This window comes from Carcharhinus amblyrhynchos, unplaced genomic scaffold (genome assembly GCF_965287045.1).
Source record: "Carcharhinus amblyrhynchos unplaced genomic scaffold, sCarAmb.v2.hapA chromosome_241, whole genome shotgun sequence".
Taxonomy (NCBI): domain Eukaryota; kingdom Metazoa; phylum Chordata; class Chondrichthyes; order Carcharhiniformes; family Carcharhinidae; genus Carcharhinus; species Carcharhinus amblyrhynchos.
Window position 1 is genome coordinate 226,598 of NW_027649981.1, and position 7,261 is coordinate 233,858.

General features: G+C 42.9%; 1 pseudogene; it reads right to left on the reverse strand.

The window, feature by feature from the left end:
- Nucleotides 1-633: 633 nt before the first annotated feature.
- LOC145338922 (Ig heavy chain C region, secreted form pseudogene) lies at nucleotides 634-4,919 on the reverse strand (annotated as a pseudogene).
- Nucleotides 4,920-7,261: the final 2,342 nt, after the last annotated feature.

The window sequence follows — 7,261 nt, forward strand, 5'->3', positions numbered from 1 at the left end:
TCCGGAGTATAGATACGCAGAGAGACCTGGGGGTGCAAGTGCACAAGTCCCTGAAGGTGTGGAAGCAGGCACGCTAGGGTTGTTTAAGAGTCACTTAGACAGCCACATGAGCGGGCTACATATAGGGGGATATAGTAGGCCTTACTAAACCTTGCAGGCTTGGGAATACGTTTTGCCTCAGGGATGTTAGTCTTTGCCTGTTTAATAATGAAATTTTTTGTCTCCACAGGCATTTAAGTCCAGCAAGGGGCATGCATGCGGCAGGTTGTAGTGGGCTGCTCTTGGACGTTGCTTCGGGAGTTGCCTATTGCTTCATGTCGTTAGTGTGCTTAAACTGGACCATCTCGAGGGCAACACGACAGCTCAGAGACTATCTCTGTTGCTGTGCGGACACATGGATTTGGGCCTGTGTCTGTGGGAGTTTGCACGTTCTCCCCGTGGTTGCGTGGGTTTCCTCCGGGTGCTCCGGTTTCCTCCCACATCCCCAAAGATGTGCTTTTAGGCTGATTGATTGGGTACTAAATTGTCCCTAAATTGGACCTCCCTGATCCTCGCACATTAGGCGTAGACTAAAATCATGAATAGGTCACTGAGACAGTGGGACGGTGGCGCGGGCTCGTTGGGCCGAAGGGCCTGTTTCCCGCGCTGTGTTGTTCTTTGTTCTTTGTTCTGAGCGGAGACGTCTTCTGCCGAGGGCAGGAGGACAGAGACGACCGGTTCCCGCGGATTTGGATCTGCAGAAAATGTACAGTAAATGTCAATAAACTGGAGAATTCTGGAGACAATGAAACCACTGGTTAGATATCAGGAAAATGTGCAACACTTACATGGTATTTCAACGCTCTTGACTGTGCTGATGTGTCGAACCTCACAGTCAATTCTGGGACATTCTCCCGCTGAGTCGCTGATGGTTAACTGGCTGCTCAGGGTGTAGCTTCCATCCGTATTTCTCACTGACGGGTAAGGCTTAAATCCACTGGGGACCGTTTGCCCATTTATCTTCCAGGTCACTTTGGAGACATCTGGAGAGTAATCCATCGCCAAACATCCGAAGGTGATGGAGCCGTCGGAGTTGTGTCGCTGACAGGGGGAGACCAGGCCGTAGAGATTGGGCGGAGATTGTTTCGCTGGGAAAGAATGGCCAATTGAACAAGTTAGACTCTTACTTGCATTTATTAAGTCATCAAACATATTGTTACAAATAGGTTTCTATATTAGATATAGCTCTTGGTGTTAAAGGGATGAAGGGATATGGGTAGTAGGTGTGATCAGGATAGTGATGAGCTCTGACCAAAGTGAATGGCGGAGTAGTCCCAAAGGGCCAAATGGCCTACTCCAGCTTGTATTTTCTATGTTTCTATCTCCAACACTGATTAGAATTATGAACTTATCCCTAATATTTCCCGATGAAATCTTTCATCCGCCTTTGAGATGATGTTACTTCTATCATTTGGGAATTGTCATCTCTGTAGAAACTTATATCCCTGTCTTCACTTCTATCAAATTAGGAAGAAAAAAAACACATTCTGTTAGTCTCACAATGACGTGTCATTCATTGGATTAACAGGGAACAGCAGAAATGTTCCCCATTATTGCAGCAACTATTTATTTGTCAACAACAGCAGTGTGTGACAAACCGCTGTTTATTTCTCAAACAACAACACTTTGTGATGAAGAAGTTCTCCCTTCATTCAGACTATCCACTCACCTGATGAGGGAGCTCCAACAGTTTTTGATTCCAAATAAACCTGTTGGACTTTAACCTGGTGTTGTGAGAATCCTTCCTGTGCCCACACCAACCTCACTCCGGCATCTCCACACTAGTTTTGGAAATTGCCTGGTTTCAAACTGATTGGTGCCCCTTCCTCTGTCCAACTCACTGCCTCTCACTGCACAAACCAGAGATTAGTGACTTTGCTTCAAAAATACCTCCGGAATGAATACTTACTGAATGATCAGGAAACTCGCAATGTGATTATAAATTCAAATAAATCCAACATTGACTCATTGAAGGATCACACATTAATACCTAGAGATTCCCATTCGGGCCCTGAAGTTTCCTCCATCATTCACTGAGATTACAGATGAGCTGATTGTGGTGCTAGCTCTATTGTGAACCCCCTCAGTCCGCCCATCCAGCACCCGCTCTCTGCCCATTTCCCCAGCTCTTTGCCCTTTCCCCTGGCTCTCTGCCTGTCGCAGTGGCTCTTTTCCCCTTTTATCCGGCTCTCTGTATTTCCACCTGGTTCTCTACACTTCCCTCCAGCTCTGTGCCCTCTCCCCCGGCTCTCTGCTCTTTCTCTGTATCTGTCTGTATCTCTGTCACACCCTAGAAACACTTTCAACAGGATCAGGTATAACATTTACAGAAATGTTTAATATAAATTCCAATTAATGTTTAGAATAAGCAGAAAATATTATACAGCAGCACCAGCATTGTGAGTGAGTGGAACATTTTCACTGGATAAATATAGAAATTCTAGATTATTTTAATTTTTTGGTTTAAATTTCAAACACTGGTGCAGTAGATGGTTCAACCCGCGGCCACTAGATGTCACCATATTTAAACATTTGGAAGGTAAAAGTTCCAGCCATCAAATATCACCGAGATTAAACATTGCAGGGACCCCAAATTGTAAATGCAGTGACAAACTATGTTCTGAACGAGTGGCGTAAGCCGATATCGGTAAAGATTTTAAACATACAAACACAATAAAGCCTGCTTTATTTCTGTCTGCAGTCATGCATCAAACAGTTGCGAACCCACAGAATATTCATATTCAATCAAAGCGTGTAACAGCTCAGTGTCACTGAGTTCAAACAATGCAGAAACACTACATTAATTCACAAATTTTACGTGTTTAGAGTCACCCAGATACATAATCTCCTCACCACAGAAAAAAACGCATCACTGACAGACTGAAGCCCGCTTCATGCAGAAGCAGCACAATTCTACAAACACTTTCAACAGAATCAAATGTAACATTTACAGAAATGTTCAATATAAATTCCAGCCAATTCGCCCATCACCAAACTAATTAATGTTTAGAATAAGCAGAAAATATTGCACAGCAGCACCAGCATTGTGAGTGAGTGGAACATTTTCACTGGCTAAATATAGAAATTCTAGATTATTTTAATTTTTTGGTTTAAATTTCAAACACTGGTGCAGTAGATGGTTCAACCCGCAGCCACTAGATGTCGCCGAGATGAAGCACTGCAGAAACGCTGAATTGTTTAACAGACATTTAGATTTGAAAGTAACCCTAACCACACAGTAACCTCAACAGATAAACACCAAATCCCAACAATTTGGGATTGAATCCCTCAGCAGCAGCTATTGTGCAGAAAGAGCTGAATTCTAAAACCCCTTCGCAGCAGAGTCACAGGAAACATTGTAACAATTCTCAACCGAGAATCCGCCAAACTCACATTTCTGTTACCAAATGGATTATTAGTACAGATAAAGATATAAAGCAAAGACACATGTAAACCAGTTACTCAATAAGTGGATGGTTCTTACCTGTAGTCACCGTCACCATGGTCCCTTGTCCCCAGTAGTCGAAAGCATCACAGTGTCACATTCCGTTGGCTGTGTCATAAAATAACCGTCCCTGCACAGAATGGACACAAAATCACCGTTACTTTAAATATCCACAGACCCAAGGAAAAGCAAAGACAATTAACGTTCATTAGATTATAATTGGATCTTTGGATATCATTTGACATTCCTAAATGACCCTAATGTTTTATATTTCACAGAGTTACACGTGAACATGTTGTTGAAAACGCACATCGATAATTGAGTAACTATCAAGATTTTCCATGTTTATTCTTGCCATGTGGTCAGTGCTGGACATAAATAATATTGTACTGTGATTACAGTTTGGATGTAAAAGTGACACTGATCCAGTTTCAATCAATCAGTGCTGAGGGTTTTTTGTATTGACAGTAACTGCTGTGTAGCTCCAGCTATCACAGTGAGACACAGCATGACCAGTACTGAGGCGGACAGTTAGCTGTAAAATACAGACAGTTAATTTCACTGCTATTTCAAAAGCCTGTTTGCAGCTCGTTAAGGGTGACTCAGTGAGATATTTCAATTTCGACTGGTCATGATATTGATAAAGGGGGTTAGAAACTTTTACACTCTCTGTGCACATCCAGCGTGTAAATCAATAACAATAAACTTGAAGCATTTTACATCATAAAAAAAGTACTGCTTCTAAGTATTATTTTGTTGAACCCTCATGTACTTTGGCATTCGGCAATAGCATTGGTCACAAATTTAAGCAAGGACTTTTTCTGAGGTTTCTGTATGAGGATGGCGCTTTTCTCAGCGCTGTGACCCCCGTAGAATATCACAGTGACACACACCCATACAAAAACTGCATTCAGTCCTGCTGTTCAATATTCACTTCAAACGGACCATTGGTTTTGCTCGAATGGGAAATGTAGGCAACTGTTTATATAACACAATCTATGAGAAGTATTAAAAAGAGTAATATATCGTATGTCGGATTGCTGAAACTACAATGAATATAAAGGCAGTGAAAAGCTGACCAGTTATATCGGTGAGTTTGGGAAGTTTTACTGTTAAATGCTTTCTGTGTTACTCTTTATTTTAAACACCATTATAGTTTGCTTCTGACCAGCCTCGATCATACTGCATTGAAAACAGATCCTGACCTTCAGGTTATGATGGAAGATGCTGATATCCCCAGTAATAGATGGCCGTGTCTCCAGTCTTCAGGCTCGTCATCTCCAAAGAGAAGATGTTGCTTGAAGTGTCTGTGGACGCAGTAAATCGACCCTGAATTGATGGCGTGTAGTAATTAGTGCTGGATGAACGATAGTAGGTAAGCAGACACTCGAGCCCCCTGTCCGGGAACCTGCCGGATCCAGTCCATCCAGTAGCTGCCAAGATTGAAACCGCTGGTTTTACAGCTCAGTTTCAGGGAGCCTCCGGGACGCCTTTGTACTTTCAGTTCTTTGACTTGATATTTTCCTTCCACCTTTCCGTATCCTGACAACCTGGTTTCTTCCAATTTTCACGCCACGTACATCCTTCTGGGTCCCAGTGAGTTTAAAATCCTGTATCTCTGTCTCTGCAGAGCTGCTGGTTAAAGACACATTTACAGCACTTAGCAGACAGAAACTTCACTCTGATTCTTTCCCTCCCCCTCCCCCAGCTAGTGCTTGTAACACACATTCAGACACCCGGACAGACAACAACAGACAGATGACATTGTAATTCAGGAGTGGAATTAGTAAATGAGACAACAAATAACTTTGCAAGAAATTGTTACAGTTCAAGCAACTTAAGGGAAAGGCAACTTTGCAGGAATCAGTAAAGGGGAGAAACCTGTAGCCGATGGAGCCCTGGGTGAACAAGTTGTATAGTCCACATTCAGACCTGGCCTGCCGGGCAGTGCAGAGCTGCGAGTTAGCCTTGGAATAAACCATTTACCTGGTGCTCACTAACCCACACACACAACCCCCCCACACACTCAGAGACAGGCTGGTGTTGGACTGGGCCATACCTGCAGGAGGTGTGTCCAGGTGAGGTGTAGGAGATGTGGTTGGATGGGGTTTGATTGGGGAGGTGTGGACAGTGTGTGTGGAGGTTACAAAAAGGCTGGGGTTCCATTGTTCTGTCTCTGTCTCCGCGTGGCTGGGTAAGTATCAGGTAAACTGTGTGTCTGTGTGAGTGAGTCAGTGTGTGTGTGTGCGCAGCATGGAGTTCCAGCTCTGAGATTTTAACCCCCCTCCCCTTTATCCAGCACAAAGCCCCTGGCCCAGGATCTGTCTCCGCCACCATGGGAGAGGGAATGGAAGGAGTTGGAGAGATCACCGAGGGAAAAGATGTGCGCTGGTGAGTATGAACCTCTTCACTTTGTGTCTGCGTCTCTTTCCCACCTCAGCCCTGCTTTTCTCTGTCTGTTTGCAGCCTCCTCTCAATCTCCCTCTCAGTCTTTCTCAGTCTTAATCTTTCCCTCTCAATCTTAATCTTTCTCCTCTCAGTCTGAATCTTTCCCTCTCATTCTGAATCTTTCCCTCTCAATCTGAATCTTTCCCTCTCAATCTGAATCTTTCCCTCTCAATCTGAATCTTTCCCTCTCAATCTGAATCTTTCCCTCTCAATCTGAATCTTTCCCTCTCAATCTGAATCTTTCCATCTCATTCTTAATCTTTCCCTCTCATTCTTAATCTTTCCCTCTCATTCTTAATCTTTCCCTCTCATTCTTAATCTTTCCCTCTCATTCTTAATCTTTCCCTCTCATTCTTAATCTTTCCCTCTCATTCTTAATCTTTCCCTCTCATTCTTAATCTTTCCCTCTCATTCTTAATCTTTCCCTCTCATTCTTAATCTTTCCCTCTCAATCTTAATCTTTCCCTCCAAATCTTAATCTTTCCCTCCAAATCTTAATCTTTCCCTCTCATTCTTAATCTTTCCCTCTCATTCTTAATCTTTCCCTCTCATTCTTAATCTTTCCCTCTCATTCTTAATCTTTCCCTCTCATTCTTAATCTTTCCCTCTCATTCTTAATCTTTCCCTCTCAATCTTAATCTTTCCCTCTCAATCTTAATCTTTCCCTCTCAATCTTAATCTTTCCCTCCAAATCTTAATCTTTCCCTCCAAATCTTAATCTTTCCCTCTCATTCTTAATCTTTCCCTCTCATTCTTAATCTTTCCCTCCGAATCTTAATCTTTCCCTCCGAATCTTAATCTTTCCCTCTCAGTCCTGTTTGTCTTTTTACTCTCTTTATTTTCCCTCTCTGTCTTTATTTTCCCTCCCTGTCTTTATTTTCCCTCCCTGCCTCTTTATTTTCTCTCCCTGCCTCTTTATTTTCTCTCCCTGCCTCTTTATTTTCTCTCCCTGCCTCTTTATTTTCTCTCCCTGCCTCTTTATTTTCTCTCCCTGCCTCTTTATTTTCTCTCCCTGCCTCTTTATTTTCTCTCCCTGCCTCTTTATTTTCTCTCCCTGCCTCTTTATTTTCTCTCCCTGCCTCTTTATTTTCTCTCCCTGCCTCTTTATTTTCTCTCCCTGCCTCTTTATTTTCTCTCCCTGCCTCTTTATTTTCTCTCCCTGCCTCTTTATTTTCTCTCCCTGCCTCTTTATTTTCTCTCCCTGCCTCTTTATTTTCTCTCCCTGCCTCTTTATTTTCTCTCCCTGCCTCTTTATTTTCTCTCCCTGCCTCTTTATTTTCTCTCCCTGCCTCTTTATTTTCTCTCCCTGCCTCTTTATTTTCTCTCCCT